Source organism: Impatiens glandulifera, chromosome 4 (assembly GCF_907164915.1).
Source record: "Impatiens glandulifera chromosome 4, dImpGla2.1, whole genome shotgun sequence".
In the NCBI taxonomy this organism is placed as follows: domain Eukaryota; kingdom Viridiplantae; phylum Streptophyta; class Magnoliopsida; order Ericales; family Balsaminaceae; genus Impatiens; species Impatiens glandulifera.
This window is the reverse complement of record NC_061865.1, coordinates 19,314,315-19,326,728: the sequence shown is the minus strand read 5'-3', so window position 1 is coordinate 19,326,728 and position 12,414 is coordinate 19,314,315.

The window sequence follows — 12,414 nt, the reverse complement described above, 5'->3', positions numbered from 1 at the left end:
TGACGGGTTGTAGTATTGTTGTTGGAACTTATTATAAGTTCTATTTTTGGATTTAATCCAATCCAGGTTTTTCTTGTCTATCTTTGTTTGATTGATGATTGATTGAATGTTTCTATATAACATATATGATATCTGTTAGAGATAATTGTTTATAGAAATATTTGTTAGTGATAGTTATATGCACCAAACATCCTTATTAATCGTGATTATCAACGAAATTCGACAATTATAATTGTCGATCTTGATATAATTAATAATATTATATATCAGTGACTTAAGTAGATTCACTAAGGTATTCTACTTTAAATAGTTTATACCCCATGTCTCATGATATTGGTTATTTCAAGTCTTTATTTTGCATATGAATTGTCTCATAGAATCTGAAAACATCTTTAAACTATGCATAGGTCAAGGGACTAGGGAGGTCGATCTTGGGCTCAGGAGGCTCGATCCCAAACTCAGGTGGCTCGATCGTAGATTTGGGAGGTTCGGTCCCAGGTCAAGTCCACCGGTAAAGGTGCTTGATCCTAGGGTTAGGTAGTTATCGGTCCTAGGTATAGGGTTAGGGTTAGTTTTACCAGTCCTAGGTTTATGAGGCTTGGTCCTAATCATCGATCCTAGGTTTAGGAGGATAGGTCCCAATCATCAGTCCTAGGTTAGAGGTTCTCGGTCCTAGTCCACAGTCAAAGGCTAAAGACTCTCAGTCATAGGTTTAAACAAGACCCAGTTTTAGGTTATAAACATTGGTCCTAGGCCAAGGGGGAACTCAGTCTAAGTCAAAAAAACTCGATCGATTTCCACGGTCCTAGGCTAAAACCATCGGTCACGGGGCTCGGTCCTTACTAAAGAACACTAGTCCTAGTCCTCGATCGGAGCTAAAGAACAACAGTTTTTGGTTAGAAATATTGGTCTTGGGATGCTTGATCCTAGGTTCATTTTCTCGGTCTTGGTTTTTGACATGGTGTTCATTTTCTCGGTCCTTGCTGAAGAATAGGACCGAGGATCACCGATCCTAGGCTAAAACCTTAGGACCGAGTGATCTTGTTTTGGTCTAAAATTTAAGAAGTCCATAACTTTTGATTGTGATCATGAAATCATAACCTGTAAGCTACAATAATTTCATATGATTGTGAAGAATAAAAGCCCTAACATAAATCACAATTTTGATGTCCTTACAAGGATCAATTTTAAAAAACTATTTTTAAGTCAATTTTTAGGATCTTTAAAATTAAGCCATTTCAAGGTCTAATGTTTACTCCATTAGCCTTAAAATTATAAAAATAGTTGAACACAACCACAAAATTAACATCATAACATCATTAAAACAGTTTTAGAAGATTGAATGAAAGTCCAAAAAATTTCAAAAACAAGATTTGATCAATCAAAGTAATGAAAAAGTTGATTGGATTTCATCCTAACATATTAACAAATATATAAACAACTAATTGGATAAAAAAATCTAGATTAAAAATAAGAACACAAAATTTTTAAAATTTCAGTTTAGGATTAATTTTTAAAAATTTCAGTTTGACCAAACATGATCAAAACGTGATTACAATTTCTTGGGATTCATTCTAACATGTTAACAAACATATATAGCAACTAATTTGATCAAAAAAATCAGAAAAAATGCAAGAACACATAATTTTAAAAAAAATCAAGTTTTAAGCTCAAATTTCTGATTTTTTTTATATAGGTTGATTTGATCTGATTTCTTTCAACATAAATTCACATATGATATATAGAATGATTCTAAACAAAGAAATTTCATAATTAAGCTTAAAAACAAGATCAAACCGATCAAACTTTAGAAATCTGAAAAAAAAAAAAAATCAAATCACAAATCATGATACAAATAATTTTGAAGCATACCAATAGTTGGAGAACACTTCTAGGAGATGTTGGATGCTTTCCCGAAGCTTGGATCACGACTGAGATCGCCAAAGACAATTTTTACTAAAACTATTCTCGGTCGGAATTTGAATCCGTCGATTGAAGTTGTAAGGAGCTATGATTGTTTGATGATTTGGTAGTGGAAGGGTAAGGGAGTATTTATACTACCCTAATGTCAATCGGGGAGGGGGATTGAAGTCTAATTTTCCCTTCTCCGATCTTATCCCTAATTCGTGGCAGCCTTATCTACGGTAGGATAAGAATGGAAGATAAGAAGTTTTTAGTGAGCCTTAGGTCCCAATGAAGAAGACGACTGAAACAACATCAATTCAGCTAACGACATCAGTGTTCCATCTATGGTCAGCAGTATTGACTATCGGGATTAATCCATCTCGTTATTGATCTGGTGCGGGCGAGCGCACGCGGGTTTTGTTATAGCGGGTGTTTGGCACATTCTGGGATGTTCATAAAATCTGAGCGCTTATATAATATTCTAGGATCCCGCTGCAAAGATTAGAAATAACTTCGACTACAAAGGATCATCAAATTTTATTTCTATTTAAAAGGTTTATTAAAATCGATTTTTTTAATTCCTTTTAAATTCATTTCTTCACCAAAAATTTCACAAAATATCTTTCTGGAATCATAATAAAAATTATGATCATAATTTATTATTTTGGTATTTTTGGGGTATTTTATTTAATTATTTTAAGTTATAAATTAAACATAATTCATGATTAAATCACAATTAAATATTTTTAACCTCTTCTTTGGTCTAATTTGGGTAAAATTAATACAATATTTTTTCCTCAAATTATTTTTAGACTTTTGAATAATTCTCCTAACTCGGGCTCAATTATCACAATAATTAACCATTATTTGGATTTAATTTCTTCTTTAAGTTATATTGAATATAAAAATTCAATATATTATTTTAATATTATTAAAAATAATAATATTATTTGAAAAATAGGGTAAGTCAAATTTTTATGCTTATAGAATGCCCCTCTCGAACCGTGTTTGAATAAAACAAACTTAGTTTTGGGAAAACTTGGGTTCGAGGTTTTATCATACAAATTTGTACCCTAACCAACAGTGAGATAGAAGGATAAAACTTGGATGGAACATGTTGCTGGTGAGGAGTCATAAAAATGACTCATGGTTGGGGATATTATGTGTTCTTCCATTGTCTGTTGTCTTCAACCGGGGATTGACTACCACAATAGTCTTATCATGCATTGAGAATACTACAGGGTGCTGCTGGGAATGAGCATGAGCATGACAATGGCTCATTGTTTCATTTGTTGAATCTTGCTAAGGATAGACTATTACAATAGTCTTACCATGTTGAGGAGTAAACAGGACTCCAACTAGGGATGGATTATTATAATAATCCTATCATAACAAAGGTTGATGATGTCTATCAACAGATAAGACTCACTTGGGAAGTGAAAAGAACTCTTCGTGGGGAAGAGTCTCATGCTAGTAAGACTACCTATCAAGATGTAGAACTCTCCTAAGGAATGCTTTCATTTCATGGGAATAAAATCCCACGGGGATAATGATAATAATCATACCACGTCCATCAACATATAGAATCCACTACTGAAGATTAATCATTAAAATGACTCTTGAGGATGCTTATAATGAGATAGGACTTACTGTAGTAGAAAGTATCCACAACTAGGACTTTTATGGGGAATGAAGAGAAATTTCTACTTAGGATAAAGGAAGATATTTGTGGTGACATGACAATAGTCACGCTAGGTGGTGATAACAATCACGTTATGTGGGGAACGTAGCAACAATTTCTCTATGGGGATGATAATAATTGTGTTGAGGATATAGGTTATAACAATGACCTATAGACAATACATGTGATAACAATCATCCTAATGGGACACGTGATAACAATCACTCTAGTGGGGATTTGTCATAACAATGACCTGCATTGATACCTATCAAGATAGGACTCACCCTTGTAGAGGATAGGTGAAAACACTCACTCTGAGGGGATGGGTTATAATAATAACCCTCATAGCCACCAATCTGCTGGGGATATATTACAACAATAACATATATAGAGTGTTGGGAATGTGTCAAAAATTTCTCTATGGGGATGATAACAATCGTGTTGAGGATATATGTTATAACAATGACCTGTAGACAAGATAGGTGATAATAATCATCTTGAAGGGACATGTGATAATAATCACTCTAGTGGGGATTGGTAATAACAATGACCTGCATGGATACCTCTATGGAGATAGGGCTCACCCTTGTAGGGGATAGGTGAAAACACTCATTCCGAGAGGATGGGTTATAATAATAACCCTCATAACCGCCAATCTGCTGGGAATAGGTTATAATAATAACTTATATAGATGCCTATCGGAATAGGGCTTTAAGAATCATAATCTTTTTCCCTTCAGTTTTATAAAGTGTTTTTTCACAACTTGGTTGACACATCGACCAATTGTTTTATTACTTTGTAAGGTGGGAGAGCATTAACAAAAGCTACTTGAGGAATGGACTATTCGCAATTCCGTCTTAGACAAGGTTTTAAAGTAGAAAAAATTCCCGGTCTTATCCATATAGTAGGGTGACTTGGATTCGAAACGTGTTTGGGGCTAGGATATGAGCATTCCTGTGTTGATAGGGATTGTCTCATTTTTTGAAAGATCCCGAGTTTCTTTATTCCTATGTTAAGATATATAGATTAAATATGTTAGTATAAGACTAAAATGACGGTGGTGGTATATATGAGATTAAAATATGTTGGTATAAGACTAAAATGACAATAATTATTAGATATGCAGATTAAAAAACATTAATAGATTGCTAGTTTGATGTGTTTGATTACATTTTAATAAGTCACTTGATTTGACGTATTTAACGACATTAGCATTATTTTTTTCATCTATAATATAAGCCCACATTTTCAATTTTTGTTACCTTAATTAGTGAAGAATCATGCAAATATTTATACCTTATATATTGCTATAATATTACTCACGGTTCTCATATTTTTTGTGAGTGTTTTGGTTTATACCTTATATAATGAAAGTTTGCAATATCTATGTCCAAGCGATGAAAAACATGCAACAAATTTACTAAATAATTTAAGTGGATGGATGCTTCATAATTTTCATTGACTTTATATAAATAATATTAATTACTTTTATTAATATAATCTTAAACTTTTTCTTATGATAATTTATTAGGACGACCCATCATTATTGACTCCTCATAAATGACCGATCGACTTATATGTAGTTAATTTAATTAGTAATTTGATTCAAAAACTAATATTTAAAACGTTTATCCATTGATATATCTTTGTGGTTTTTAAAATCAACAATATTAAATTTCAAACTTATATAAATGAGTTTTTGTAATTTTAAATATTTGATCAATTTAAAAATATATATTAGCATTAAATTTTAATTTTAATTAATTATATTTGAATAATATTATTTATCTCCAAAATATTTATACATAAATTTTTATTTTTTTATAATTTTACCTATGCAAATGCACATGCTTAATCCTGGTTTATTTAATATGTTTGTATCAAGATTTTAATATGGTTGACTTGATTAATACTTTGGCATGTTGAATATGTTCTTATCTCATTTAATATGTTAACTCTATTAACATGTATTTTACTAGTTTAATATATTTTCAACTCCTCACTTTGTTGTTAGCGTGAATGATATCCATGATGATTTTTTCAAAGGGGAAAATGGGGTTAGACAAGGGAATCACTTTATTCTTACCTTTTTGTCCTCATCATGAAGGTCTTTGAGTGCATTGATAAAACTCTTCTAAAGTAGCGCTAATTTACTCATCATCTATATTGTACGGAAGAAAGCATCACTCATATATGTTTTGTAGATGATTTATTCATCTTGGCGCATGCTGATGTTGAATCCGTCAATACTATCAAGGAGGTATTAACAATATTTTCTAGTGTTACAGATCTTAGCAATAATTAGAGTAAAATTCTGGCCTCCTATGGCGGTGCATATGAGGAAACAAAGGTAAGCATCTTCAACATCATGGGAATCAATGAAGGGTCGTTACTAGTTCGTTATCTTGGTATCTCACTCTCGTCAAAACAACTCTAAATCTCTCATTAAAGGTAATTTATTAAAAGTATGAAGACTCTATCATGGGATGGGCTAAAAAGAGATTATCTTATGCATAGGGGTAAATCTAAGTACAAGGCTGCTCGGACTATAGCCCGGGTAGTCCAAAATATTTTGTTTGTATTTGACAATAGTGACGGTAAATTACCGTCGTTATTGATGATTTCCTATTGTTAAAACTTGGTTTATTTTGTTTGTTTACTTGATATTATTATTATCAAACTAGCCTAGATAGATTTTTTGATAAAGAATTAGCCCGAGTATATTTCAAATTCTAGCTCCAACCTTGCTTATGTAGGACATATTGAATTATCCATGAGAGTTGTTATAAGTATCATCAGATACTGGGCGCAGCAGATGGTCCTCTCAAAGATAGTTTTGAAAGAGTTTGATCAATTGATGAGGAAATTCAGTTGGGGGACTTAAGGGCGCGGAGACAAAAAAGTGAAGTGACTTGATGTTTTTAAGCCAAAGGAAGAAGGTGTAATTGACATTAAAGACTGCGTTAATTTGAATAAAACTCTCACCTATATCATGTATCAAATAAAGAACAATATTTCACAACAATATAAAATAAAAACCGATTGAGAGAAAAGCTCTAGAGATTTCCGGCGAGAATTTTCTAGCGACGGAATCTTGAATTTCCCCCCCAAATACGTGCACATTCTCATATTCAATTAAGAATTGCGTCGGAATCAAGATTGTTGGCACGTTTTGTACAATCAGCATAATCAGCACGATCGACACGTTCGGCACAGTTGCTCGGTTGCGCAATTTAGTTGATTTGATTGTCGGTTACGGGAAACGTGGTTGGAGTAAAGATCGTCAGTAAGTCTGGCACGCTCGGCATGATCGGCACGATAGGTACGTCTGACACATTCGACACATCAGGGAAATATCGTCTAGGGTTTCAATAAATTCGTTTCAAGATTGTTGTTCTGACTTTAATCCCCTGTTCTGAAGTCTTATTGGAATATGGGTAAAAGGAAAAATAACAAGGCAAAAGAAATGGAGGATTTTGTTCTTAAAGGAGTCAAGCCCAAAGAAGTGTAGGACTTTGTTCTTAAAGGAGTCAAAGAAATTGTAAAGAATGAAATGAACAAAATAGCTGAAGAAGTTATTAACGAAAAAGTGCAGAAAATCAGCAAAGACCCAATTTCTGCCCAAAAGCCTTTGGAAAATAATGTAGGGATCAAGGAGAAGAAAGGAGTTTGAATGATATGGTATAATTAAAGGGTAAATTTGTTTGGACTAAAATCAAATCACCAAACTCCTGATGCATTCTAAGAAAGGAGAGATTGTACTCAGCAATGAAAAAATACAAAGCACAACCGTCCAGCTAAACATTCATTATCTCCAAGACTGGAATTTACTCAAAAAGGATGAATATGAAGTGATAGTAAAATGGTCTGGTGTAACAATGAGGGAGTTAACGAATGCTCCTAAATCAAAGACCTATACTATCACAAGTAATTCTACATGCAAAATCAATGAAGTCTGGAAAATCAACATTGGGAAAAAGGTTGAAGATCATGCATATAAAGAAAAAATTTATTTGGGCAATGTACAGACAAAAATGGAGGTACTGAATTCTCCTTTTGAATTTAAATTGTCTGTTATAGTAGAAGAAAATTGTGTTAGGGAATGGGAAAATATAGTGGTGGGAAACTACATAGGAAATAATAGAGTTTCCTTCATAGTCACCAAACAGACATTATGAAGCAATGGTAGGAAAAGGGATTGAAGAAAATTTTAGCAAATGTACATGATCTCTACTTTTTAAAATTTAAGAAAACCTACTATCATGGAAATCATTTATGAGTGGAGACCATACATATGCACTTTATGCAATACCTTCCAACATGCTAGCCCAAATTGTAATTTGGCTAAGGAAGAAGACCAAAAAATTCATAAAGGCCAGAAAGTAAAGATGTAGGAAAATGAAACAGAGGTGTCTATTATCAAATAGTAAAATGTGGTTAAAGATCATAAAATAGAAGATAAAGAAAATTATGTACAAGACGAAAGTAGTACGATGAAGGAGGTGGAACCTCAAGCAAATCATATTAAAGAGATAGTTGAGGATTCTCAGTCCAATCAAGTTGAAGTGGTTGCAAATGAAAATATAGAGGAAGATACTCAGGCTAATAAAGAGGCAGAAGAGTATTGTAAGGTTGATATAGAGGAATCCAAAGTTGCTGAGTTTCTAAAACAGAAACTGAAGAAAATAAAGACAATTATCTTGAAATTCAAGTTGAGAACAACAAGGTGAAGAGCTTAGAATTCCCGAAGAATAATTATTTTTATCAAATTAGAACGAGTTCATATAAAGAAAAAAATCAAAATGAGAATAGACAGTACTCATCATCATCTTTAGTTCACCCCTCTTTCATTACAAGAGGAATGAGAAGAGGAAGGACAAGGGGAAGAGAAAGACAACCTATTGAAACATCAGGCTGGTATGGAAATAAAAATCCTGATTGGGGTAATTAGAATTTAATACAATTTGTAATCTTTATTTGTAATCTCTGTTTTTCGTATGTTTGATGGCTACTAATCAATTTCTTTAGGGTCATTTGATTTTCATATTTTAATCATAGCTAGGGTTTGTCTAGCTTTTATTCTTGACCCTCCAACTTTTGGGATTTTTATGAAATGATTTTAACTGTTCCCCCCCAAAAAAAAACTCACACCTATTGACATTTTTGGGCATTGGAGAAAAAACAAGACTCGCTATAGGTCAGATGAGTTCATTCGAGTTTCATTAGATCATATCCAACCCACCTGCAAACTCAACTCCATTATAGGTTTTAACCCTCCAACTTACCTGCAAACTCAACTGCATTTTTGGTTTTCTTGCAAAATCTCTCCTCCAAACCCAAATATTCAAGGACACTGTTCACATTCTCAAAAGGTTTTCAAAACTTTTATTTCAGTCCTTTTAGATTGTTTTTAATTAATTTATATAACTTATTTATATTTTAATTTATTTATATTTTAATTTGTTTACATGTTTTATATATTTATATTTTAATTTATTTATCTAATTTATTTATATGTTTAATTAATTTTAATTTGTTTATATGATTAACTTATATTTAAATATGTTTATATTTATATTTTATATTTTTTTACGTATAATAAGTTGATTGAAAATAATATGTAAATTATTGACTTATAATTAATTTTATCAAAATTTTCTTTAATTGAATGAGAATTTAAAAGTAATTAATAAGTTGTTGTAAAGTTATGGGTTCAATTTGTAATTTTAGATATATATATAGATAATATTGAAAATATTATAAAAAGGAATATTCTGAAAATATTCTTTTGAGTTTGAGTTTGAGTTTTTGGGTTGGAGATGAATTACTGTTTGATGGGATATTTACTGCATTTTGGGTTTGAGAATATTTATTTGGGTTGGAGATGGTCTTAAAAAAAATCAATATTTGGACGTGTAAGATCAAGATGGAAATGAAATGGTTCCTTAAAAAAAATTTATGGCTCAAGAGATGGTATTGGTAAGATGATCAAACTTTAGATTGAGAATGAGATCTAAACTCTATTTTGGTATGACTATGGTTTGAGGATCACCATATTATTCATAATATTGTTTTCTCTCTTATTCGAAAAAGATGGAAATGTCAATTAGCTACTGTCCAACAAGTCAAAAACGAGGTATGGAATAACTTTCTAAGGGTAATTATAGAAGGTACGAGGATTATCAATACTTTGTCTTCCTTCACTATAACAATTGTGAGGATTCTCGAGTTTGGAGTGTTGAAAATGAAGGTAGGTTTGACTTGGGATCAACATGGAATATTATTCGCAATATAAAAGAGGTGGTTCCATGGTCCCATTTAGTGTGGTCCACACAAGTTATTCCTAGACAACAATTTACTTTGTAGTTGACGTTCCGTGAAAGACTTAACATGCACAATCGAATTAAGAAGTATATGAATATCCTGAATCCCAGTTTCCTTATTTGTATAGAAAATAAGGAGACCATTGACCATCTCTTTGGGGACTTCCCATTTGCTTCCTTGTTTTGGGATAAGTTCTCGACATCAATGAGTCTCCTTAACTTTCCAAAAGATTGAACTAATATCAAGGAAATTGTAATCATCAAGACAAAAAGTAATGACTTTAGTTCAAATGTCTTCAAGTATTTCTTTATCAATATTGTTTATCATATTTGGATAGAGAGGAACACAAGAGTATTTCAAGGGTTTAAAATGATGTGGAGTTTGTTTCGAATGAAATTATCTTTGGTGGAAATTCACTCATTCGAACGTGGAGGTGAATACCCACTTGTGAAAGAAATTTGTTGATTTGTCAAAGATGGAGTATTACATATGAGAAAGTTACCCTTACTTCTAATTTTAAGGCTCTCTAAGTTTTGTTGTTTGTGTTCTTCACTTTTGTTCTTATTCTGATGTTTTTTTTTTATTTTTATCTTGTTGGTTCATTCATTTTTGACAATTGTTCTGTTTGAATCCTGAACTTTTATAATTCTGGCCTTTTTCAAGTTTTTTTTATTGAATGACATTGTGTCATTTTCTAAATAATATATATATATATATATATTATATATATATATATATATATATATATATATATATATTTAATACATTTTGTCATGTTTTAACCTATAGTTAACCATATTAATAAATTTTATTATTTAACATGTTTTTTTAATGGATTAACATATTTGATAGATTAACATATTTTTTATCACAGGTGAAAAATAAATTAATAAATGAAAATAAAAAATATGAAAAATATATGATTTTATTTTAAAAAGGTGGTTGTGTAAATACATTGGATATTGTTTGTCACACCAGTTACCCTAAGATGAAAGCATAACAAGAGAATGTAACATATATGATGTCCATGAAAAAGACTATGATCAGTACTTTATGTGCCAAACATAAGAAAAAAGTAAAGAGAAAAAGAAAAACAACGGAAAAGGATTGAAAGCACGGAAAATATTGTTTATGTAAGCAAAAAAAAAAATAATTGGATTGATTATATGCATAAAGAAGTATGATTTCCCTAAAATAAAATAATGATGTGCTTAATTAATAGGCTCGGTAAATAAACTAATGTTAATTAAATAATTTTGACAAAATTAAAAAAATTATTAAAATTTTAGTATGAATAATAAGAAGATTAAGAAAATTCAAATTTGGTGTAGAAAAAAAAATTAAATGAAAGTGTGAACTAAGATAATTTAAAGCTAAGATTAATATTGATTTTAATGCCGATATTTAAGATAAGAAATGATTGAAAGAGAAATTGAAAAAAAAATAACGTGCCACAATTTAATTAACAGAAAAAATAATAAAATTTAATATCTATTCTCTTTCCTTATATTTTATTTTTTCATTTTACCGCCAATAACCATTGCCACTCCATTCATTATCCAATTTCCTCCCATAAATCCCTATCAGGTTTTTCTCACACAATTTTAATTCCAAGGTGTTCTTTTAAAATTGATGTTATACAATTTTTTTATTAAATATTTGACAAATCTTTGTTATATAATTTTTAAGGCAAATTACCTAGGCGGCCCTTTAATTATTCTGATCGCTCACTTTTAGTCTTTAAACTAATTTTTGAAATAAATCGTCCCTTCAAATTTTAGAAAGGTTACCAATGACCCTTCTGTAAACTTTTTAGTTAAACATAACGATTTAAGCTTAAAATATTATTTTTCAAAAAAAAAACTTAAGATAATTTATTTTTATATATTATCTTTAATCATACTTTTTATATTTATATATATATAATTATTAAATCGCTTATATATAATATATTATTATTTTTTATATTTATATAATTATTAAATCTCTTATATATATATATTTATATATATATATATATATTTATATATAAAATAAAATTTAAAAATAATTTTTATATATTATCTTTAATCATTAATTTTATATATATATATATATATAAATTTATATAATATATATTTTAAAAAATAATATGAGGGTTAAAAGTAATTATAATATATTCAATTATTTTTAAATCTTAAATTACTTTTTTAAATATATATTATATAAATATTATATATAAATTAATGAGTAAAGATAATATATATAAATTATATATATATTATATAAATTATTTTAAAATTTATTTTATATAGATATAATTAAAAATAAATAATATATATATTATCTATATATTATATAAAAGATTTAATAATTATATATATAAATATAAAAAATAAGATATATATATATATTATATAAATTATTTTAAATTTTAATTTAATAATATATATATATATATATATATATATATATATAATATGAGGAGCAATAGAGAGAGGAATAATTTAGTGAGGGAATGAGTT